Raw genomic sequence first — 26899 nt, forward strand, 5'->3', positions numbered from 1 at the left:
TCTACTCAATGAAATTGTTTTAATGATTTTGCTTTCCTGAAAGTTTATAATTTCTTATAAGCTCAAAGCCAGTAAATTAATTAAAGCTTCACTAATCTTTTACTGAGAAAGAGAAAAAAAATTGGGGCTAATTATATACAATAATTTTGGGAATCTACCTATTGTCCTAAGAATTATCTATTTCCTGAACTTAGGCAAAATACAGTAAGTAAATTTAATGATTATTGATATTCCTTTATCCTTCCTCTCAATTAAAATGATCATGGAATAATAAATTATAAAGAAAGAATGTCATATGAATGCAAAAAATATATTCTTGTAAGTAATAATCATCACTACACTTAAGTGTAATATTAAGGTTTTCAATGTATTTTGTTGAAGAGGAAAAGGGACTTAATACTAATAAGTACATGCGTTTAAACTTAAATAATTATTAATGAACTAGAGGCCCAGTGTACAAAATTCTTGCACTGGTAGGGTCCTTAGAGGCTGCCAGCTGCCGGCTGGGGCCTCCCTTCCTTCCCCCGGCTGGCCCTGACCCCTGGTCGAACTCCCGGTCGAGGGGACAATTTGCATACTATGCTTTTATTATATAGGATAACATATATAAATTGATTTAATCAAAGATTTTCCCTATCTTATTCTGTAATAATATCCATCAGATTTTTTTCAAGAACTACAGAGTAAGCAGATTTGGTCCCATGCCTCAGCTAGGTCCTTTAAAAAGTGTGCATTTTGACTGTTATTAAATATATTTGTATCTTCAGAGCTTGTTCATGTATTACCAAACAGAAATGTTTCCACTTGAATCTTGTAACACTAGGATTTTGCATAAATCACTTGTATTAAATAGCACCACGCGATTGAGTACTTAGACATTTGTGAACCGTGGAATTGAAAAGTTTAATTAAATTTGAAAACTAGTAAAAGGCTCTGAGCACTATGTAAAATTCCCCCTTCAGCAGCACAACATTGCCCAGCACCATCCATCTCTCACCTGGTGGCCATTCTTTTACTAAAAGCACAATGGTATGTGCAGGACCATCCTCTCTATGCACTTACACATCTCTACTTTGTAATTAGAAATACTGGTTAAATGTTTGCACATAATTATTAGAGACATTTACATTTTCAGATCTCTTATCTATATTTTAATTTACTCTATAAGAGATGGTGCATGGATAATTTCAGCTTTTTGTTTTTTGGGAAACTTGCCAAATTACAGATTTGTGTAACGCGACATTATCATGCTAGTAGAACAGTTTGAGATTTATTCTTAGATTTTTTTACCTGTTAACTCACATAGCACATTTTCGTACTCTAAAAAAATTCTTACATAATGATCTTCACCTTGAATTATTAATCTGGGCATGTATCTTGTTTCCCCTACAACCTTCCAAACTTGCTGAAATCAGGGACTGTGTTGTATACCTCTGTTTACACTTCACCTTGGCTAGAGAATTGCCTTCAATTATATAAAGGTCAACAAGTTGCAAGGGATTGAATAAGTGATTGAGGGCAGATGTTAAAACACCAGTGACCACCATACCTTGTGGTGAGTGTACTTTTGAATAGATTGTCTCCTCCCTCTATTAAAGCACTCAATTCCAAAGGGCATTTTTTCCTTTTATTTCCTACACTGCTTCTTCATGTCCCCTTTGGTATTCCTTCAATTTGGCACAGATAATAGTTCATGGAGATTCAGAATACAGTTCTCCCCTTCACAGCATTAATTTTTAAGTTTGTTTGGGTTGGGAATGTGACTGTTGCTTCAGATCGGTCTCGTAGTCGGTGCACGGGCAGCATAACATACGCGCCCTAATGGAGTGTGTCTGGATTGAAGAGCCAAGCCATTAGGCAGTGCATCAAGCAAAGCCTCTCCAGCTAGTACACCGAGCATGACTAGATCTTAGAGAGGCCAGACCTATACAAACAGAGCCCTTGAGATGCATTTTCTTGCATTCTCTTTGTATTCTCTGATGTTTGCAGATGCTATGTGAGTCTTTTGATTGATTCCATTTGGTTGGTTCAAGGAGCACACCCAATGGGCTTTGTTCCCTGTGAGTTGGGCCAGAATGAAATGTTTCCACCTGCACAGAAAGATCTTATCGTATGTTACAGCAAGTTTTGTCACATTCAAAGCTGATGGATTTTCTGAGACTTGTTAACTATTAACAAAATGCTCTTTTAAATCCTCTATAAAGTCCATACACATCAAATGCCCACTGTCGAGTATCTATAAATAATCTTTTCCCCACCAAAAATGTCTTTCATATCTTGCTTTAAGTTATCTAAATGCATCAAATACAAATACTTTCATTTAACAGTTATCAGCACAATTGCCTCAATTCTGCATGTAAAATTTATGCTGACTGGTCCATGAGGTATGTCACATTTCAAAGACTGACCAGATTAAGGCTAACTTTTACTTTTTATATAGATTTAAACAATTTGTACATGTATTTGCATGCTTATGTGCTTACTCCCAGAAAATGATCTCTGTAACTTAAATTATATATGGAGTAAAAACAAAATTCCATTTTTATCAATTGTATCTTTAAAATGTTTATTCTCTACTAAACTGTTTCCCAGTTATATTAATTTTTTTAGTATGTTGCTCCTTCACCTAAAATAATTTCTTTAAAACTTTTAGCATTTTTTGGCCCCTGTTGAGATTTTTTTCTAAAGTCTGTTGATTAATGTCCTCAATTTAGTTTCCAATAGCATATTATTAAAATGTCTCCTACCATCATTATATTTAATTTTTTTCTGTAAAAATTTATTTTTGCAAATTCTCTTTGTGGTAGTAGTTGAATGGACAAGCCCAACTGTATCAGAATTGTCCTAATATATAGAGATGATGTATTATGATTTCTATTGGAAAAGTTTCTTATTTACAATATGACTGTAAAAGTAAATAGATATATTTAAAACAGACATTATAGTGAGAAAATGCAAATGACCATTTTGTGCTTATTAATTAGCAAAAATAGAGAATGTTTATGGTTCTCAATCCTGAGACACTTGCTTGTGAAAATAAAAATGAGAATACAGACTTCTTTGAAATCAATTTGATTAAGCCTTTGAATAGTCTCAGGATTATACATAACTGAGAATTCTGTCAATGACCTTAAGTATTGCAATATTTATATGCAAGAGGATCTCATTTGAAGAGTGATTGAAATGGTCATATTAGAAACAAAACATAATAAAAGCCTGCAAAATTTTTAAAAATCAGAAATACTTTAAAACACCAATTAAAGTTACATTTTTCTGAATACATAATAATCCCCAAACTCAGTTATTATACACAGATAGTGAATTAATTTACTTACTTTAAATTAGCTAATCTCTTTCCTTCAAAACACTTGTATCTTTCACAATGTCCTTCACCAAGTTACATTGCAGCCCATCTCACCTTGACTTGCTCTGGCTAATGGGTGTAGTGACTATGAAGTCATGTTGCCTCAGTTGTTCCAGTCCATCCTTGACCATGTGACACAAAGCCTAGCCAGTAAGTTCATCACAGCGAGGAGACCTGTTTAGCCAAGACCAGCTTGTTGTTAATTCATGGTGCTAAATAAATGCTAATTGTAAAGTCAATGAGTTCTGTGGTAATTTCTATGCAAGTTTATAGTGGCAATTGATAACTAATACAAAACATAATAAAAGCCTGCAAAACATAATAAAAGCCTGCAATAACATTTTTTACAGGTATAAAATAATTTTTCCCAGAAAAATAGAACAATGGTAGAAAATAAAAGAGCATATCTTATTTTGTTTGAAAACTAACCAAGACTTGTTCACAATTATTGACATTCTCCCATTGCAATGCCACTTCCAGGATTTGAAGTTAGTTATGAATGAAATATATCGGCACGAGTCTGTATTTTTAGATGCCACCCTATATATGGTGACTTTAAGCATGTGTGTTATATTATGTAGAAATTCAAATCTTATTTTTTGTAGGTGCCTTGTGAGTTTGTCTACTCCTTAAAATCTTTTTGTAACCCCCAAATCAATGCTTGTGATGTTTTCATGGTCATTCAGAAACAGCACAGAGTGTGAGAAATTTTAATCCTCTGACTTCCCTATTCCCAGCTAAGGCTGAACAAGGTGTGGACACTCTGCCTTCTTGTTCCAGCTCTTATATTTTAAACAACTGTCCCTTTCACAGTCTATTTAGTGTCGCTTTTTGTTTTGTTTTGTTTGTCTGTTTTGCATTTTGGTGCTTTTGTTAGTGATTTTGCTGTTCAGAATGGCTCCCAGACAAAGGGCCGAGTGCTTTCTAGTATTCTGAAGCACAAGAAGGCTGGCATGCGCCTTCTGGGAAATATATATGAATTAGAAAGGCTAACTCAGGCATATGGTTCTATTGCTATTGGCCATGAGTTCAGTGTTAATGAAGCAACAATGTTGCACATCCAAAATAAAACAGAAGAAATTTGCCAATCTGTACTTGAGGCTGCTCTAGAAAGTGCTCAAGTCCCATCTACAGTGAATGATAAAAGTGCGGAAAAATTGGAAAAGAGAAGCTAAATTTGCGGATTCATGAGCTGATGATAACTGAATAAAAAAAAAAATAGTGAGCAGCACTGTTGTGAGGCTGTAAACATCATCAGTCAGAAAAATGTTAAACTCTGTTCTCAGCTAATGCTGGCTGACTCCCACATTTCATAAGGTGATACAGCATGAAAATGTTAAACTTGAAGGTGAGACAGGCTGTGGAAGAGTTTTTTAAATGCTTGCTAAATGTTATATAGGAAAAGGCATGTGTAAGATCAGGTTTTCAAAGCTGAGGATACTGGCTCATCTTATGAGGATATTGGCAAACAACTATAAAGTACACATGGCTTTTTAGTTGATGAAAACGTTGTGTGAAGAAAATCACAGGGCCCAACCCTATATTTCCCACAGAAGCAATAGCTTAATATTTTGTGTTCATAACAACCTTATAGAACTACCATGGATAATAAGAATCAACGGTATACATGTGTACAAACACATCCATGTATTAAGGGAAATGTTGACAATGTTAATTTGTTTATTTCTCTTCTCATTCTCATCTTATTCTCTACTAGAGGCCTGGTGCATGAAATTCGTGCATAGGGGAAGGTGTGTCCATCAGCCCAGCCAGCAATCTGGGACCCCTCGAGGGATGTCTGACTGCCTGTTTAGGCCCAATCCTACTAGGAGATGAGATTGGATGTCTGACTGCCCTACTAGGATCAGGCCTAAACAGGCAGTCAGACATCCCTCTCACAATCCAGGACTGCTGGCTCCCAACTGCTCACCTTCCTGCCTTCCTGATTGCCCCTAGCTGCTTCTGCCTACCAGCTGAATCACCCCTAACCTCTCCCCTGCCAGCCTGATTGATGCCTAACTGCTCCCCTGCCAGCCCGATTGCCCCTAACTGCCCTCCCCTTCAGGCCTGGTCACCCAATAACTGCTCTCTCCTGCAGGCCTGGGTCCCCCCTAACTGCCCATCCCTGCAGGCCAGGTTGCCCACAACTTCCATTCTCTGCTGGCCTGGTCAACCCTAACTGTCCTCCCCTGCGGGCTTGATCGGCCCCAACTGCCCTCCCTTGCAGGCCTGGTCCCTCCCAACTGCTCTCCCCTGCTGGCCATCTTGTGGTAGCCATATTGGGTCCACATGGGGGCAGCCATCTTGTGTGTTGGAGTGATGGTCAATCTGCATATTACTCTCTTATTACATAGGTAGAGGCCTGCTGCACAGGTGGGGGCCAGCTGGTTTGCCCTGAAGGATGTCCTGGATCAGGGTGGGGGATCCCTTGGGGCGTGGGGTAGCCTGGGCGAGAGTCCTGTGGTGGTTTGCAGGCTGGCCATGCCCCCAGGTGACCCAATTGGAGGCCCTGGTATCTGGGATTTATTTATCTTCTATAATTGAAACTGTGTAACCTTGAGCAGAGGCCAGGGCAGGCCAGGGTGGGCGGGAAGCATGGCTTCTTCTATTGCCAGGGGCAACCCAAGCCTCCTGCTCTCTCTAGCTCCGTGGCTGCAGTCATTTTTTGTTGGGATTTATTTATCTTCTATAATTGAAAATTTGTAGCCGTGAGCGCAGGCCAGGGCTGGCCAGGGTAGGTGGGAAGCTTGGCTTCCTCCATCGCGGGGTGCAACCCAAGCTTCTGGCTGGCTCCAGCTTCCTGGCTGCCACCATATTTGTTGGGTTAATTTGCTTACTTGCTCCTGATTGGCTGGTGGGCATGGCTTTGGCTGTAGCGGAGGTATGGTCAATTTGCATGTTTCTCTTTTATTAGATAGGATGAGTAGGTGTGAGAATCTAATTACCCCATTATGGTAGTTGTACCTGAACTTTAAATAGATATATAAATAAATCTATGGAAAAGTTAGAAATAAAGGTAAATTTGTAGATAAATTATTTATTTATTTATTTATAAATATATATTTATCTATGTGGATAAATTTATTTATATATGTGGATTTATATCTTGACATATATGAATATATGTATTTATATCCAGCTACATATGCACATTTATTTATAGAATAAGAAAGAATTTTAATATGCATCATTCTTTTTTCATTTATATTATAATTATAATATTTTATTAATTTTAAAAAATACATATGTAAAGTAGGTTTATTAAATATGAGTTTCACTGTGAGATTATAAAGGGAACATTACAAAACATTACAATTTGGGTCTGGTGAGATTAAACACAGTAAGAAATATTACTCATACATTTAGAAGAGACAGAAGCTCTCTAAATCATAATTAAAAAATTAAAATATGATTCTAGTGAGACAAATGGACCATAGAGAAATATTATTTAAAAAAAGATGAGGTAGTAGTTAATCATTAAGAAATAGCATATTTTACATCAAAATAATTTTCACATAAAATTGATACACATATAAAATCTGATATAATGCAATAAAAATATTTTTAGCATATTTATTGAAAGATCAGAACTTCCAAATACCACACAAACTTAAAATAAAACACAGGTTATATATAAAGTGTAATATTGTGCCAAAATCACCATAAATAAAGCTAAAAGAAAAATGAACAGACAGTTCCTGATTAGATTAAGAAAGACTAGATAGAGTGTTTGGACCAATATTGACAAGGCAGTAAGATATTTGCACTCTTATGGTGATGGTAGAGTACAATGTCACAACTTTTCTGAAAATATAATTGGTTATATACTCCAAATTTTTTATTTATCAATATCACATTTAGGGATATATACCAAGTAAATAACTGAAGGGGTCCTTGCTACACACATGAACAAACACACCTACACACACACACACATATATATATATAGTTATGAGTATGTAAAACACAGAGAATATTATTGTAATATTATTATATATTAATTATTGTATTATTCATTTATATTACAACTGTAAACCTACTTTGCCTACCCCTGTGTGTGTGTGTGTGTATGTGTGTGTGTGTGTGTGTGTATGTATGTATATATATATATATATATATATATATATTTATTGAATAAAATTGTTGAAATTATTTTATTTTAGAAAAATTTGATAGGAAAAGTGATTGAAATCTTAGCTATTAATCCTATCTAATTAAAGAGGGCATATGCTAATTGACCATCACACTTTCACAAAGATGGCAGTGCCCATAGCCAATAAGAAGGGAATATGCTAATTGACTGTCACACACTCAAAGATGGCAGCGTTCATAGCCATAAGATGGCGGTTCCCAGTCCCCTCAGCCCTGCCGTGGTGGCAGTCGTGCAGCTCTGTGGGCCTGCCTCTGGAGTCCCTCAGTCTCCTCAACCCCCAGCCACCCAGGGCTGGCCTGAGGTACAGTTAAGCCTTGGATGGTGGCTGCCAAGCTGCCCAGGGCCAGCCTGAGGCATAGGCAAGCCTCAGATGGTGGCTGCCCAGCTGCCCAGGGCCTTCCGAGGCTCAGGTAACCATGGCCGTCTGAGGCTTGTGCTGCCAGCAGTGGCAGCAGCAGAGGTGTAATGGGGACGTCACCTTCCCCTGATCGTTGGGTTGCCTCCCGCACGAAGGGTTTCTGGACTGTGAGAGGGGTCAGGCTGGGCTGAGGAACCCCCCTCCAGTGCATGGATTTTTATGCACCGGTCCTCTAGTAATAATAATAATGGAGGAGAAGGAGAAGGAGAAGCAGGAGCCATCTGGAGTCTAAATAACCATTTGAAATAGGTAATAACAAGATTTATTTAAAATTATAATGGAAATTGAGAAAAGAAATGTAGGCAGTTATATAAGACTAATAGCTCGTTTGCAGGAAGAAGACTGCAAGCGGCTGCTGTGGCTGCTGTTTCGGCCGCCACACTTGCACCCTGGCGCCGCTGCCGCCCGCCCCACTCCGCCCCGCCCCGCCCCACCCCGCCCTGTCGGGGCTTTCCCTCTGGCAGCCACCTTGCTTTCCACTTTTCCTCCCTCTTCCTTCTAAGTTGTCTTTAGTCTTCACTCCTCCCGCCCTCCTCATATGCAAATTAACCACCATCTTTGTTGGGTAATTTACATACTTGCCCTGATTGGCTGGTGGGAGTGGCTTGGGCTTAGCGAGGTTGAGGTCAATTTTCATATTACTATTTTATTAGGTAGGACTAGTTACCCTATCCTATATAATAAAAGCTCAGCGCCCAAACAGCAGAATGACCAGAAGGACCGGTTCCCCTCACCCTGGCCGATCCTGCCCCCGAGTGAGCCCACCCACCCTGACTGGGGGGAGGACCAGTCGGCAAACTGCTCATGGACCCTTGCCCCAGCCTACCCTGCCCCCAATCATCCCCCAACACCCCTAAATCACTGCCTGGCTCCCAGGTGCATGTACATTTAGTGAAAGCACAAGAACATAATTATAAGTCCCTTTTGTCCCCAACCAGAGGGCTCTGTTAATACTGCAGCCAAGGTGTAGAATTCTCCCTCCATGGCCCACAGCCCCAGGAGACCTTCTAAGTTAGCCAAAAAGGTGACCTAAGCATTAACGACATGGCAGCCCTTTGCTGAGGAATGTAGAGAGCTGGGTGGGGATTTTGTGAAATTACAGTGCCTTACAGATTAGGTGAGCTTTCAATCTCTCTTTAAAAGGGGCGGTGAAGAGGATCCACAGGCTGCCAGGAGCAACAACAAAGGGTAGGCACATTAAAAAACAGGAAAACTTTTAAACAAGCAGAAATGAAGATCATATTGGGAAACTGAGAGCAGAGCCCCGGGAAGAAGGCAAAAATCATTAAAGAGCCCTCATCTATCTTGATATATGTTTGCAAACAACACATAAACAACGTCATCTCATGGCATGTGAAATGCAAAACAGTTCTGTTGTGGATTTTCTTTTGGCCATCCTTAAAATATAATTAGATCCAGCTGGGGGAAAGCTATAGCTTCCAGCATTAGACCCCACAGCCGGCCCTGCCCAATGGGCCCCCATTGGGATTGTCCTGCTGGACTATACCCATGCACAAATTTGTGCACCAGACCTCTAGTTCAGAAATTTAAAAAAGAATCCAGTAATTATATGGATTAATCATAGTTTATTTTTTTATTTTTTTTTATTTTTTATTTTTTAAATATATTTTATTGATATTTTACAGAGAGGAAGGGAGAGGGATAGAAAGCTAGAAACATCAATGAGAGAGAAACATCGACCAGCTGCCTCCTGCACATCTCCCACTGGGGTCATGCCCGCAACCAATGTACATGCCCTTGACCGGAATCGAACCTGGGACCTTTCAGTCCACAGACCGATGCTCTATCCACTGAGCCAAACCGGTTTCGGCTAATCATAATATAATTGATCTTTTGATGGTTAGATATTTAAATGTTTTTACCTTTATATGTGGTTGCTTGATGAGGCTTACTCAATAAATATCGATCTGCATTTCTATTTTAATTAGAACATATTTTTAGAAATAAACAATCAAGTCAAAGTACAAGGCTTTTGAAAAATATAAAGCAATTATTGTGTGCAACAAATATATATCAAAATGATCTCCTTAGGAAGGTGTGTAATGCATTCTATCTTCATTTCATTGAGTATTAAAATTTGTTAAGTGGCACATATTTAATGCTCAAAACAGACTTAAATTTTGCTCTAAATTTTCAAAAGAAAAAAAGAAATTGGATAAAAGTAGATGACTCAATGGTGTTTTTAAGAAAAAAATAAGTAGCTTCCACTTTCTACCAAAACAACTCCACTTTCCCTCCTTTCCTTTTCTTTCAGTTTTGAAGTAACAAACTGAAATCTGGGGAGCAACTCTGACACAGAGAAAATAACTTTCAAACAATGCAGGTTTGACAGAGGTTTTATTTTTATTCTGCAATTGCAAGGTCTCAATGATACACTACTGAATCTTGCATTTTTCGTTATAACACTGAAAAATAAAATGTATCAAATGGACTATAAGTGCAGTTTTATGAAGAAAAGAAACTATATGAAATTGACACTTTTGTTCTCAACATATCTGTCATTGGTGTTATTTTGAGCCATAAATCTATTTTCTCTACACAAGAGCAAGTTGCTTTTGCTGCTGGAGGAACTAAAGAGTCAATATAGTTACAGAAGAGTGAGTTGATTTCTCTACTTCCTTGCACATCATGAACTAAATTGTCAATGAAGTGATTCCTAAGAAGCTTTATTATTAGTCCCTGTGTGAGAAGCAGAAGGAACAGCTTCGTTTTTAAGGTCCCAGACTGAGTCTGTAGTTTTGTCAGTTATTGAAATCACCTTTTTCTACATAAATGTAAAGAGTTACCATAAAAGTCGTTGAAAAAAGAATAAATACAAAACCCTACAATCATATTTTTACTGAAGTACTTTCCTGACTTTAACTGCACTTAGAGAAATACTCTTTTTTCTTCCATCACACTAATATTCTGTATGTGTCTTCAGGTTTTTCCATCAGTTCTTGCATTGGCCTGAGTGTTGAATACTACTGGTAGGTAATACATGTGGCAACCTCAAGAACTGTATTTCTCAATATAATAGATTTGTGTGTTCTGAATCTGTTTATCATATACTTTTTCAAGTAAAATTTAGTAAAAGTATATCAAATATTTTTTTTATTATGTTGATCAGATCAATAAGGAAGTATGGCATTTTTCCTTCAGTGATTTGGTTCCTGAATTTCCTTCCATGTACTAAAAGTGGCAATAAATATAGTGACTCAATTTTTACCCCCTAAAGCTGCTTCTTTATCTACACTAATAAAAGAGAAACATGCAAATTGACCATCACTCCGCTACACCCACCAGCCAATCAGGAGGGAATATGCAAATTAGAAGGACAAAGATGGTGGCCACCCAGCTGTTCCATGTGTGGAGTGGCCAGGCAGGGCAGGACGCCTACTATGAGAGGGAGGGCGGCGCGGGGTGAGGGGGTTGAAGGGATCTACAGGAGCAGCATTCCAGCTGCAGCAAAGATGAAGACTGTAGACTCTGGAGTCTGCAGTGAAGACGAAGATGACAGACTCCAGCCTGAGTCTGCAGCAAAGACGAAGAAGGCAGACTCTGGCCTGAGTCTGCAGCGAAGACAGACAACAGACTCTGGCATGAGTCTGCAATGAAGATGGCAGACTCCGGCCAGAGAGAAGGCCTGGGTCCCGGGTGCCAGAGGAAAACCGGTGCTGAAAGCCAAGAAAAGGAAGGCCTATTGCACGAATCTCTTCATGCAATGGGCCTCTACTTTTTATATAAATACTTTGTTTTAAAAGTTCAGAATGACTCTGATTACCTATCCTTAATCTATACAAATCTGAAGTATGATTAAAACAACTAACATATTTGTGTTTTTGCATTCCAGAAAACTACCAAATGTATATTTTGGGGGGAAAAGATTCATGACTTCTCATCCATAAATTTAAAGTAATTATTTAAAGAGAATTACTAACTATTAATTAAGTCATAGTCTGAGCTCCATGTTGAAAATCAACATGAAACCAATTTTTATTTACCTGATCTTCAAGTTACTTATATTCCACCAAATCTTTAAGGTGGGTACATTTCATTGTGAAATGTTCAATGATTCTAATGCTTAAAAAACAAAGTGGGAGAGACGAACAAACATAAGATATTAAAGTTATAAAAAATATTGCAATAATGCAACATAAGCAATGACTTTTAGCTTTATCTCCACAAGAAAACCATGATAAATAATAAACTTCTATAGGGCTAAGTGCTTGGCAACTTTAGATATTAGGATTTGAGCGTTGACAAAATAGTAAATGCAACTGTCCATATGTTGTGCCCTACAGGAGAGCCCTGTCATGTCCCAAGTCCAAAATCTACTAGTGTCAAATGTTTGTGACAAAAGATCTCAGTCTTTTTAATGTCATTATTTACCATTCCAATCTGCCTGCCTCCAGTACTTTTACTTTTTTGTTTGTATTAATTCCTCAGACACACATGCATTTTTATATCACCATGCTCTAATTGGCACAAAAGTTAGACATGAGGAATCCCCCCAAGCACCAGTAAAAGAGGGAAATAAAATTGACCCTGAGATTAAACTATAAAATCAATATGTAAAAAATGAAATTCAATTTAAAGGGACTGTAAGCCTATAGGGCCAGCAGGATTTAACTCTAAAGGATTAAATATATTAACATATCTAAAGAAAGAATATAGGAAATCTAAGGAGCCAAAAGAATCTGAGTGAGCCTGAAATCTGCTAGGGATATGAATGAGTTTAGAAAGAATCAGAAAAAGGACAAACAAGGGAAATAATCATTTAGAGCATCTACCAAACTAAAAAAAAAATCTTCTATACAAATCACATATGCAGGTATACACTGAGTGGCCAGATTATTATGATCTCTGAACCCATAATAATCTGGCCACTCAGTATATATATATATATATATATATATATATATATATATATATATATATATAGAGGCCCAGTGCATGGGTGGGGTCTAGCCAGCCTGGCCAGGGGGAGGGGACATGGGTGGTTGGCTGGCCTGCCTGCTGGTCGAACTCCTGGTCGAGGGGACAATTTGCATATTAGCCTTTTATTATATAGGATATACACTGAGTGGCCAGATTATTATGTGTTTAGAGATCATCTCTAAATTTAGACCATCCGCCATTCCAAGATGGGTGGAATAGAGCCAGGGAAGTTTGTTTTATGGACTTAGACAGTGATGAATTCATCAAGAGCTGCTTGCATGCTTCATCTTCCAGTATGGCATCACTTCCAAAGCCTCTACAGGCATTAATCCTTTTTTTGTGGATTTACCTTTCCATGCATCCTCATCTGTAATCTACTCAAATTTCACAAGTTTTGGTAAAAATGTCACCTTTTATGAATATTTTTGACCATTTGTTTTCTTAAAGCTTCAAAAATTTCTCATAAATCCTACCACAGACTGTTTTAATTCATTGCTTATATATGTGTCCTTTCCACTAGCATGTAGTTGGTTTTCCTGTTGACAAGCACACTGACAAGCACATTGTACACAATCAATAAATGAGTGACCGCCCAGTGTTGAATGACTGCATGAATGCATAGATAATGAATGAATGCATTAGGGATAGTTCTCACTACTTACTGTGTCCTTTCTTTTACCTATAAAAAAATCTTACCAAGATAATTAAATCTATGTACACTGATAGTGACATTATTTGGGATTAGCTCAAAATTACTATTTTTCACCATATATTTTACCCCATGTTAACATACCTGCTATTGGCATTCATATTTGCTCTAGTTTCTTTACCTATCATTGGGAAGATAGAGAATCAGCAATTTTGGGCATGTAATTTGAAAACTTTTTTTAATAGAATCTTTTCCTAAGCCTGCTTGTATATACAGTACTGCCTACCAATGACTAAGGTATGCCATTTCCCAGAGTAGTTGTGTATCTTGGCGTGAATCACTTCTCTAAATGTACCACAAATCACTGAAATATTTTATGGATGTTGCCAAGAGCCAACATCTCAAACAGTAATTTATCCATGAAAAAAATTGGGGTAAATATTTGCAATTTAAACAGCTAAATTTTTTATTATATAATGAAACTGTAGTGTACATAGTCATTATACAAGTTGTGAACGTTAAGACTATGAGAAATATTGCTGGCACTGATTGGCAAGATTATGTCCCATAGTCATAGAGGAATGTGTGGTATGCTGCCCATATGAAATTATGAAATCCATGTTTTCATCTAGCTTAGACTATGTAGATTTCAAATTGTTTTTACATCTAGTTAAAATGTTATTTTAGGATTTTTTTTAAAAGGCTCAACAGCAATTTAGCTCCCAAAATGGTACTAGCACTGTTATTATAACATTGTGATGTGATAAGATGAAGTGAATCAGAAATGATACATTAATTCCATATTACAATATTCATGGATTTAAACATTAGGAGGGTGAATGTTCTTGGTCTGTAATCAAGGATTTGCTATTTACAAACATTTAGAAAATAACTGATGTGTGCCAGAGAAAAAAAGTGTTGCTAGGCTCACTAATTTCTCTCTCTTCATTAAATTGTTCTATGCAGGGTACCAAGCCAGTTAATATGCCCACAGGACAATGCACAGTACTTACCAGAGGGAGCCAAAGCCTATACTGAAAAAGGAAGAATTTTCATTTCAATGAAACCCAGCACATCCCAAACACCCAGCCAATGGCAGCCCATAGCTCCCACTGCTAATTCCTTTTCCCTAGCCCTACCCTATGCCTGAATTTCTAGGTCTATGTCACAGGTAATTACTATTCAGAATTATTTCATAAATTTGGGGGGTTCTTATGATAATACCTAAAATCATAAGATCATTAAAAGTTTGGGGAAATGCTTCTTACTTTCAGGTAATATGATTATCATTTACACAGGGTTCTTCAAGTGCTATAATATTAAATTAATGTAAGCATCCAGTTTTTTATAACTAAACTAGAGGCCCAGTGCATGAAATTCATGCACTCGGGGGATGTCCCCCAGCCTGGCCTGTGCCTTGTCACAGAGCGGGAACCCTGGGATTGATTGCCCCAAAGAGGTAGGCCCTGCTCACCCATCTGGGGCTTCTCAATGGATTGCTCCAAAGAGGTAGGCCAGAGCCAGGGGTCCTGCCTCTGCACCAAGTGGAGCTGGGAGGTGGGACCCCCAAGACACCAGGCAGACCTTGCTGCACAGAGCCAGGACTCTTAGGCAGGCTCCATGCTGCACACACAGTCTCCAGCCCAGCCCTGCTGACCTGTGTGTGCCGCTGTGTGCGCAGCCATCTTGTGACAGCTTGAGGGCATCATGGCATGACGACCACTTAAGCTTTTATTAATAAGGATATTAGACTCATTTCACATTGGAATTTTGTGCCCAGTTTGCTCCAGTGAAACTATTATTCTAATGACTATCAGGCCTCCATGTGAGGCTCAGTCTAAACAATATTCACCCACAGTTTGCATGTGAGAAATTAACTACTGAGTGACATATTTCTACTTTATAAAATCTGCCTGAATTATAAGTTTAAAATTAATTAGTGTTTACTTTACTTGTTTTTATTAAAGCAACATAATGATAACTTTGAATAGAATGCAAAATATGTCCCTTTTTTATAGTGTTCCACTCATCTTTCTCACCCTTCTTATCCATATGTATTTATTTTTACTTATCAACAAAAATTTTAAATTAAGATTCACTTGCCATAATTGATATATTTTATCCAAGAAAACACATTTTACCATCATAATTTATATATGAGAGCATATTTATACATGATTTATAAGTAGTACTATATTTATACATTTATATATGGTAAAATAAAAATTTTCATACTTCTGCCCAGGCCTGTGTAAGGCATTACCCTTACCCAGAAGTTTTGACTTCAGGTTAAAGACATTAGTACATTATTAAAATGTTTTTTAAGTGTTTTTCCCTAACGCAGTGATCAGCAAACTCATTAGTCAACAGAGCGGCAAACCCTGGCTCCTGAGCCGCATGTGGCTTGCGAGCCGCAGTTTGCCGACCACTGCCCTAGCGACTAGCCTCCTTGGAGTTTCTTCAGCCCAGAAACAAGACAATCAGTTGTATTAAACATTTCTTTACATACCTTGGAAGTCATTTCACTAATAAGTAATTCATGATACAATTGATTAATCTGTGTTTTATCTGATTAAGATTATTGTCAAGCCTCACATGGCTAACCTTTCTTTATGATATTTAAAAGTCTACCTAAGAGATTGTTGGGTCAGCCCGGGCAGGCAGATGGCAGCAGGGAATGGGAGGCAGAATTAAAAAATCCTACATGCTGAATTGTAAAACCACCTATGCCCACCCTGTTTTCTGAACACCGCTGCAGGTTTCACACCTAGGTGGATGTTTGGAAGAGCCTCGTCTTCAGATGCCAACATGATTACAATTGGGAAATCACAATTCTTAGGAAGGTAAAAGATTAGTGAGCTGCTATTTTTCCCCAGTTATCATAATTATATGGATTTTGGTACCTCTTAACTTTTTATAATAGTATGTCAATATATTATTTTGATTAAAAAAATAGGTAAGCCTAGTCTGCATGGCTCAGTGACTGAGCGTTGATGTATGAACCAGAAGATTACAGTTTGATTCCCAGTCAGGACACATGCCTGCATGTGGGCTCGTTCCTCAGTGTGGGGCTTGCGGGAGGCAGCTGATCAATGATTCTCTCTCATCATGGATGTTTCCATCTCTCTCTCCTCTCCTTTCCTCTCTGAAATCAATAAAAAAGTAGGTAATATAAAAAAAGAATCACAGAGGTCAAATAATATGCAAGTAGATTCACGGCCAGAAGGAGTGAGAGGCCATACTTCTATTCACACCTGATACTCCAAAGCTATGAATGCTCCTTTAGCACACAGGGTTTGAACCTTAACTCCATTTTCTATATGTGCATACCATATGGAATAAGAGGTAAACTTAGACAGGGCTTCTTTAAAATTTATTAAATAAAGAATGCAGCATTTAAAAACACATTTGCATTTTAAAATAATAATTTGATTCACAACAAAAATATGTAATAACCTGAACACTTGACATTTCAGGAAATTATTGTTGACCTATTACTTAGCCTTAGAGCATAATAATCTTCATCTTCATTTTTTACATACTGGATAGAAAAGCATTACCTATTTCTTACTACAATATAGCCACTATACTATCTCAGGATAATGAAACTAAGCTAAGTATTACAACACTAGTGTTCTTAAAATCTGAGGTGATATAAAAAGAAAAGCACAATTTAGATTTTGGAAATAAGTTAATAAAAGCATAAACAGTGAAACATAATTTTAACAGTGATATGTGTACTCTTCCTACCAGGATGTTCTAATTTTTATAGAGAATCACAAGATTCTCAGTAGTCTGTGGAGTGTACTAATTTTTTTTTTTAATAATCACCTGAGATATTTTTCCATTGTTTTTTAGAGAGAGTGAAAGAAAGAGGGAAAGATAGAGAGAAATATAGATTTGAGAGAAAACAACAATTGGTCGTACACGCCAACCAGGGCCAGGGCTGGGGAGGAGCCTGCAAACCGAGTACATGGCCCTTGACTGGAATCCAACCTGGGACTCTTCGGTCCACAGGCCGACACCCTATCCACGGAGCCAAACCGGCTAGAGCTGTACTCATTTTTAGCAATAGTTATTTGACTCACAGCTAGCCTGTCTGTTAGGGATCAAGCAACATTACATCATTCATTAGAGAAGAAAGTGGAACCATTAAGTCAAAGCTCTATCATGTGAAGTTTCTGGTCTCAGGCAGACTTTAGCACCTTTGCTTGTGACATCTGGGAAAAGTTTTGGGGAAGGTTTTAGTAGCCTGTTGTGAAACAACTCTCTATGTTAAGATTCTGCATTGTTAAGAGCAGAGGCCCTGACTGCCCTGGAAAGGACTAACTTTTCACTGGTGTTTACATCAACTCCATGGAAGACAGAGATGGTGTCCCTCTGAGCAACAGCCAGGCAATCCTCTGCCCATAACAAAATATCTGGGTTTCCTAAGCTCAGGGTTCTTTTACTTTCTCACAACCCACTCTTTGTGAAAGTGTCACTTGGGCCTCCATGCATCAACCCATGGAAATTGGAGTTCAGGGAATTGGAGCAAAAATGATGATTCTTGGCTATAGTGATCGTTGTAATAAACTATGATTTAGCTTTGACTCAGGGGTCTTATGTTTCTGCAACATTCATGAAACTGTGGCAGGCTAAATTGTTAGCTTTCCAATAGGGTAAAATCTCAGGCTCTTCCCAATTCTTGACAAAATTTACTTTGACATTGGTTATAAATAATTTTCTCAATGAACTTTTTATTTTGTGGAATATGTTTATTCTGTGTTTTATTCGATGGGTCACAAAAGTATGTACATTTAAATTTTTTAAAAATATATTTTTATTGATTTCAGAGAGGAAGGGAGAAGGAGTGAAAGATAGAAACATGAATGATGAGAATCATTGATTGGCTGCTCCTGCAGGCCCCCTACTGGGGATTGTTCCCACAACTTGGGCATGTGCCCTGACCGAAAATTGAACTGTGACCTCCTGGTTCATAGCTTGACACTCAATCACTAATCCATGCCAGCCAGGCTGTACATTTAAATTTGAGCTAACTATTCAAAATTAAGTCATCATAATTTGCACTTTTCCATTGTAATGTAAAAGGTAGTCTTTATCTTTTGCTTAGTCACAAATATTTCAAATTACAATACCATATAAACAATAAAAATAACTTTTAGTCTCATAAAATAAGATATCCCAACCAATATAAGTATCCTATATTAGTATGAGTTACATTACTATGATATATTAGGTTTTGAGAACTTGTTCAATAAAGAAAAGACAGATTGCTATTTCTTCTAAGAGTATTCTAGACAAAGTATAAACCAACTCATTTCCTATTAAGACTTTTGAAAACTGTTTATTATAATAATGTGGCAATACAAACTGATACTTGGAAAGAATAATATGTAGTCTATTGTGAAATATTTTCATTTACCAATTTAAAATGAACATTTCAAATTCTGAAAAATACTTCTATTATGCATTCAAAATATTTTCTTTCCACTTTTCAGTCAAGGTAAGTGAATTTTAATACAAATGCCATTAAATATTTAAATAAAATGAATTAGTTCAATGTTAGCAGTATGAATTTCATTTTCTTGAGCTGGAGTAGTGAAAAATGTGAAATATTGGCTTATGGAAAATATTTTTGGCCACAGTATTCTCTTTTATTTATTCCTCTATTAAACAAATATTTAGTCCTTACAATAACAGAAATTGGAATGACTGTCGAGCTCCCAGAAATTTCTCCAAAGATGCTAACAGTGCTACTTTTTTGGTCAGTTGTGAGTGATTGTTGCCAAGACAGAAATCATGACCCAGACTAGAACTAAAACTCCAAGCACAGACACTGAACATGTTAGGTGCTCTTCCGATTTCTAGTTTCCCTGAGACTTAGTTGTTCAGCTCTTCTTTTACTCTATATGAGTCTCATCAGTACCCATCCAGTAGAGTTCATAACCACAATTTTTCTCATGTTAGAATTTGTTTCTATTGCTTGCAATTAAAAGTATACCAGTTAGTATATGCTAGGCAATGAGTATATTAAAAATGAGTGAGTGTTACTATAACCAATGATCATGTGGCTTAGTGGCAACAAGTCAATCATCAGTTGCAAAACATAAGATAATAAATTGCTAAGGCAAGAATAAGTCTTGGTTTCTATAGGAGACTTCTCAAAGACTTTTAACACTGTCTCATTTGACAAGGTAGAAGGTTTCAGGGTCACTAAATCCCACTTCGTTTTTTTATTTTTTCATACCATCAAACATGATAAAACTGACCCAGAATGCTTCTTTATTTTAAATTGCATATCTAATTTTCTCACCTCTTTCAAATTTCTCTATCAACACAAAGTTATCCTGAGGGAACCAAAACTCACCCAAAACTACATATGCAATAGAAGTGTGCTTTTCAACCGAATGTATCCTAGTTACCATTTTTTAATAACAAAAATTATTCTGTAAAGGTCCATTTAATATCCCCTCAATTATAGATAATATAATTTACATTTTTTAGAAAAAATTTAAAAAATATTGAGGCTTTGGTATAAAGGTGGGAATATGTCAAGTGATTTTTAGTACAATAATATATATTTTGATATGAACATGCTCAAGTATAACTGCACTAGAACATAATAAGGTAATTAGATGTTTACAAATCTATGTAAGAGCAAGGTGAATATGGCAGTTAAAATATAGAATTATACAAATGTATTTTAAAGGCAACTCAAAAACTACAAACAGCTTTTCACTAATGATGTGATTTTCCAAAGTGGTGACAGTGCTTGCTAAAAGTAAAATATTTCAATTTGCATAGTATTACATTCCTACAAGCAAAGTGTTTATTAAAATTATGCAAAAATAACCATTTTGGTTTCTTTGTGAAATAGTGTTAGGTTCTTGGCTCAAATGATTTAAACAGATTTTTAGCCAACATAAATATCTAATAGGACTTTAGAAAGTTGTGGCGTGGGGGCACAGTACAATTATATGGGTAGAAATGTCATGTGTATTACCGAATATTTAGTTTCTCTTGACTACACCCAGTAAACCACAGCAAACCTTAATCAACAAAGCTATTATGACAAACAAAGTCATATCCACTAATTTCCACAATGATCCCTAGAGAAAAGTACCCCCTCCATTGATAACTGTAGTCATAGAGAATTTATAGATTGTTCAGCTGGCAAAACTATTTAATAAAAGCTTTTCTATTATTCCTAATAATTTGCATTCTGGATTATGTATAGAGAAATCAAAGAAAGTTGGTTCATAGGAGGTAGAGAAAAGATAAAGGAAGAGAACAACATTTATTTCAAGCAATGCTTTTATACAAACTAGAGATGGTTAAAGGGGGTTATAGTAGGAGAAAAATGTTTCTGAATTTTACTTGAATAAAGTAAAAATGAATAATACAAATTATACAACTAATGAGTTAACCTCTGTGGAATCTATGTTATATAAGATGCCTGAGCGGGGGAGGTTGGGCCAAGGATAGTTAAGCAGAAATCGACCATGGACCAGATCTGGCCAACAAACACTTTATTGCTTGACTCACACATAGTTAAAAAAAAAAATGCAGACCAAAATTTCAATTCAATAGTTTTATGACATTTCCAAAATTTGGATTTTTGTATTCTTTTGATAAATTGAAGATCTTGAATCAATGAACCACATTTCCAAATGACAACATCATGTTAAAACTGAGTAGGGGCTACTTCCTTTACATGGCACATGCCCCTTCTCCCCCCAATCTGGTAGATTTTTGCTTTTACACAATCTCCCTCACCCTGGTAAAGACTTTGCATTTGCGACCCTTGGTTTATACTCTTAATAACAGATTATGGAAGTAACATTTATTTTAGTAGGCTATAGGCTTTTTTTAGATTTGGGGTGGTGGGTGGAACTTCAGAATCCCATGAGTGGTAATAATATATAGAATGAATTTTAGGTTATTGGAATATATATATATATATATATATATATATATATATATATATATATATATATGTCTAAGCAACTGAACAATCAAATGACCAAATGACCAGTCGCTATGACATGCACTGATCACCAGGAGGCAGATGCTCAACTTAGGAGCTGCCCCTGGTGGTCAGTGCACTCCCACAGACAACCTCCCACAGCCCCTCCCTATGGCCAGCTTCCCATGACCCTGATTGGCCCCGATCACCAGCCAGGCAGAGAAACCCCACCCGTGCACAAATTTGTGCACTGGGCCTCTAGTAGAGTATATAAGAAATCACAAGTTTATGGTAGTACTAATGATAAATTTGAAGAGAAAAAGTGATTCAAGGTATAATTCAAAAATAATGTAGACTTGTCTGGTTTGTCTATTTATGTGAACACGAGAGGAAATAGAGGAAATATATATATCACTAATATATATATATCACTAATTTCACAAGAGGAAATATATATATATATATATAACTAATATTTTTAACCCAAATGAGGGGCAAAATGGAAGTGCTATGAGCAGAACTTGAGGATTAAATAAGGTTGCTGGTTTTGGAGGAACAATGAGTTTATATTTACAACCCAGCCTGTTAAAAAATGTTAGAATTTTTTCATGAAAGATTTGGCAGGCATAAAATTGAAATGATCATTGAAAAAAATCAATCCAAGTAAAACTGGAAATAGGATACTGCTTGAATAATGCCTATATTTATTAGAAGAAAGAGAAAATAGAGATAATCTGAAAAGAATGGATCAGAATGAGAACAGAATCATGCAGAAGAGGATGGTGATAGGCCAACGATACATTTCAAAGATTAAATAGTATGAAATGCTAGAGAAATATTCAAGAGGATGGTCACAGAGATGTGGTGGGTAAGAGAGTAGAACTGGCCTCTCTTGAGACAGCAATTTACATTGGGTAGTCTAGCTTTAATTCAAATTATAAAACATGACATAAATACAAAATGAGAAAGAAAAGATTTAGTACAAATCAATTTTAAGCATCACTTTTAAGTATGAAGGGAAGTAGTGACTTAAGATGCTAGTTTGAGTTAGTAGGTTTCTGAATGGATTAATAGGCACCCCAAAGGATCCAATCTTTCTTGTGACAATCCCAGGGACATAGTTTCTAAGGTTTCCTCAAAGATTATGTTCTATTGTTATGCTTCACCATACTCATGGAAGAAGTAGCTCTCCCCTGCTCCCCCATGAAGTATTTCTAGTTTATTTCTAGTTCGTTATAGTCCTCCTACCCTAAGTAATGCTGCCTACTATAATAGTTGGCAAATATGGACTTATCAGGTGAGAAAAGGAACACAACTAGGAAGTTAATCAAAAGCTAAATTCTCATGCAGAAAGGGAAGAAGTCTTGTTAACTTTTGCCCACACTCTCTATGCATGATTAGATATTTACAATTATGTTTATGTAATGTTAAAGATGGTTATAATGAGTGATATTTTCTACTTCATTATTTGCATGTTATCATATTCATTAATTAATTTATAATTGATATGAAGCATTTTTTCAAAGTAGCAGCAGCTAACATCTAGAAATTTAAGAAAACATTTCTATACAATTGAATAGACAGAGAAAAAATCCAAGTTAAAACTTTTTAAATAGTTTGAATCAAATGACAACCCTAAATATGTAAGTATAGATAAAGCAACACTTAAAAGGGAGTTATATTTTTAACTCATAAAAATACAAAAGTTTTAAAGTAAATGAAAGTTTGAGCTCAGGAAGCTGGATTTAAAAAACAAACAAAACAAGAACAAAAATAAAACTAAAAACCAAAATCAATTAAAATAAGAAAGAAAAAAAAGACAGTAGAAATTACAAAATCTATCACCAACAATTACTGATTAATAAAGCCTGTAATGTCCATTGAAAAATCTAATAAATTAGGAACTACCACAAGTATAACAAATGGGGATAGGGAACACATCATGGGCATAAAGAGGACATAAGTAACACTTTTTAATCGATAAAAATATCCAGTTGCAGGTTGCTCTGATAGTTAATAATTACACAGGGACTCAAGTGGGGGTTCTGCTTTATTACCAGCCCAGGGCTTCTTCCAGGCAGCAATGCCAATCATGTAGAAAGGTGACAGAATAGAGGTGCAACTGCTTTATGATCTGTCTGTATCAAGATTGATGAAATTTCTGTAGAAAGAACAACATATTAGCACTCTGCAGATCCAAAGTCACATCCAAAGCACTGCATCTGTCAATGACACTTAGGACTTGATTCTTTTTCTGTGGTTAAAATAAAACTTTTAAAATGTCTTCTCAAATTCCCGCCACACTGGAGTACCATCTCTAAATAGGATTTTTCTGGGTCAGGCTATTTTCTTCACTATGGTGACCTTTCTGTTGCCATAGGTGTAGTTTTGTTGGCAGAAAAGGTGCATTTTCACTTTTAGTGAGAACTCAGCTCGGCTTGGCTAAACTTCCACTGTTTCTCTGACCCTTCTCTCTGCTATGGCCCTAAGAACATAAAGTGTCTTTAGCTTTGCTAATTTATTTGCTATTGTGTTTTCACTAGATAAGGTACCAGACATCTCATCTTTATATGCTTGTCAGTTCATGAGTTACCTCACTTTATGTCTATAAAATATTCCTGCTGTTTTTCCCTCATCATACACAATTGGATAAATTCTTCCCCTAATTCAATGAGTACCTAAAGGATTTAGGAGTGAGGGTCAAAAAGAACTTCTATTTAATTTTTAGTAATCATTTTATAGAGCAAATGCTTTCATGCATTATTTTTTGTAAAGCTGTTATAAACACTTAGTGGATTTAAGAAATATATGTAAAAATTGAAATTAAGAACCAATAGATACCAATAAAAGTTTATATTTGTCTCAATTTTAGAATGAGCAAAAGGCTTCCTATGATAGGCTGATAGAGAAAAAAAAGTTCAGCTTTGGTTAAATATAATGTAAAATATCAGGCATGCAAAATGTCACAAATACAATTGATAAGATTTTCACATCTAGCACTTATCTTAATAAATAGTTATTATTATCAGATAAAGGAACATGAATAGCTTAATATAACTAGAAATTGCTCTAAAAGACAATTTGTAGAAATATTTCCAATAAACTTTAGAAGTTGAGCCACACACACACACACAAACAAATATTTGAAAAACAGAGAAATGACCAAAAAATCCTAATTTCTTACTACATTTACAAAGATTAAGATAGACAATAGTAAATGATTGGGAAGGCATAGTAAAAGTGATTGAATACTCTATTTTGGAAAAATGGAAAATGATAAAGTCTTTAAAATACTTTCTGCATTTGCTTGTGTTTGGTAAAATATTTTCATTTGCATGAAACAATCTTAAGAAATAATATAAGCCCGGATGGTGTGGATCTGTTATTGAGCATCGACCTATACTCTAGAACAGTGATGGGCAACCTTTTGAGCTTGGTGTGTCAAACTTCACCAAAAAACTGAGCATAACTCGGGTAGTGTGTCACTTTGAGGATAAAACATTATTTCGCAAATGTTTCATCCTCAGGAGCAGCAAATGTTTCATCCTCGGCATGCGGCCGCCTCAGCAGCCGCGTGTCATCAGAAATGGCTACGCGTGTCAGTGCTGACACGCGTGTCATAGGTTCGCCATCACTGCTCTAGAAGGTCAAGGTGCGATTCCCAGTCAGGGCACATGCCCAAGTTTCAGGTTCGATCCCCAATATAGGGTATGCAGGAGGCAGCTGATCAATGATTCTCACTCATCACTGATGTACCTGTCTCTCTCTCCCTCTTCCTTCCTCTCTGAAATCAATAAACATATGTTTTTTAAAATCCTATATAATAAAAGCATTGTATGCAATTTTTTCCCTCAACTGGGAGTTTGTCCAGGAGTTCAACCAGGGGGTGGGGCTGGCTGGGGAAGGGAGGGAGTACCCAACCAGCAGCAGGCAGCCATTAGGGACCCTACCAGTACACAGATTTTGTGCACTGGGACTGTGGTTGAATATAGGATACAGTCAAATTTCATTTGCAATTCTATTAATAACATTATTACTTTAATAAAAAGAAAATAATTTCAAGGCTCCACATTAATTTCTCCTTGAAATAGTTATCAAGCTCCTTGCTAATTTCTGGGGATAAAGCAGGTACTAAAATAGAAATTGTCACTGTTCTAATGATGTTTAGAAACAAATGGGATAAATCGGTATTTGTAAATAATCTTCTTAAAGGCTATATAATTACAAACCACATATTAAAAAAAAAGTACAGGGCACTTTGAGGGCATATACAAGAGAGTAATAAGAAATGAACACTTGAAATACAACTGTATGATGACAGGAGTTCACTTCTAGATTTCTAGTTATGTATGCCAAAAAGTAACTTCGCTAATGAACTTCTGCTTTACCGGAAAATAGTCTAATTAATAGAATCATTTAATATAAATAGACATGTTGATGAATGTTAACAAAATTCATTTAACAAGAAAACAAAATAATGCTTTATAGCCTTATATACATAAATAGTATAAGGATCCTCAAAAGCATCACCTTGAAGTGGCTTGGAAATTATAATCTTTATCCACAGAGAACAGGTGGTTCCAACTAAAATTTTAGCATTTACTAGTAACTATTGCCAATGAAAAGTTTTGATTGGTGAAGATTTCCCATGTGCTTTTTTGATTAATATAAAAGAAACAGGATGCCCTACTTGCTTGATTAGTCATAAAGGCCAATAGATTTTGTAGGTACTCTAAAAAATTAAGCATTTAAGATTTAAGAATAAATTCTCTTTCACTGAGACTCAGGGTCGGGGGCACTAAAAATAATACTTGCATGGGCCCAACTGAACCTTATAAAGTGATGGTGGTGAATTTAAAATGGAAACATGATTATATATAAGTTACAAAGAATTATCCTATGTTAGATAAGACTGACCATTAAAACAGACAATGATTCCCTGGGGGGGGGGGGTAATGTCAATCTTTAAAGCTGCTCTGTCAATATTGACTTATATAAAAGGCAGAAACAGTTTCAGATTTATGACAGTTAAAACATTTATAGCTTTATGTTTTTATAATTGACTAACTTTATTATAGAAAGTTATAAAAATTATAAATAGAAATTACATAAGAAACTAAGTTCAAAAAAATCTGGCAAATATCACAATCATAACAAAATCTAGAAAGAAAACTAAGCAAAATATCTTGATTAATTACTTTCCTGACACGTCTATATATATATATATATATATATATATATATATATATATATATTTTTTTAATATATATTTTATTGATTTTTTTACAGAGAGGAAGGGAGAGGGAGAGTAAGAAACATTAATGAGAGAGAAACATCATCAGCTGCCTCCTGCACACACCCCACCGGGATGTGCCCTCAACCAAGGTACATGCCCTTGACCTGAA

The sequence above is a fragment of the Eptesicus fuscus genome, chromosome 8 (genome assembly GCF_027574615.1).
Source record: "Eptesicus fuscus isolate TK198812 chromosome 8, DD_ASM_mEF_20220401, whole genome shotgun sequence".
NCBI lineage: Eukaryota > Metazoa > Chordata > Mammalia > Chiroptera > Vespertilionidae > Eptesicus > Eptesicus fuscus.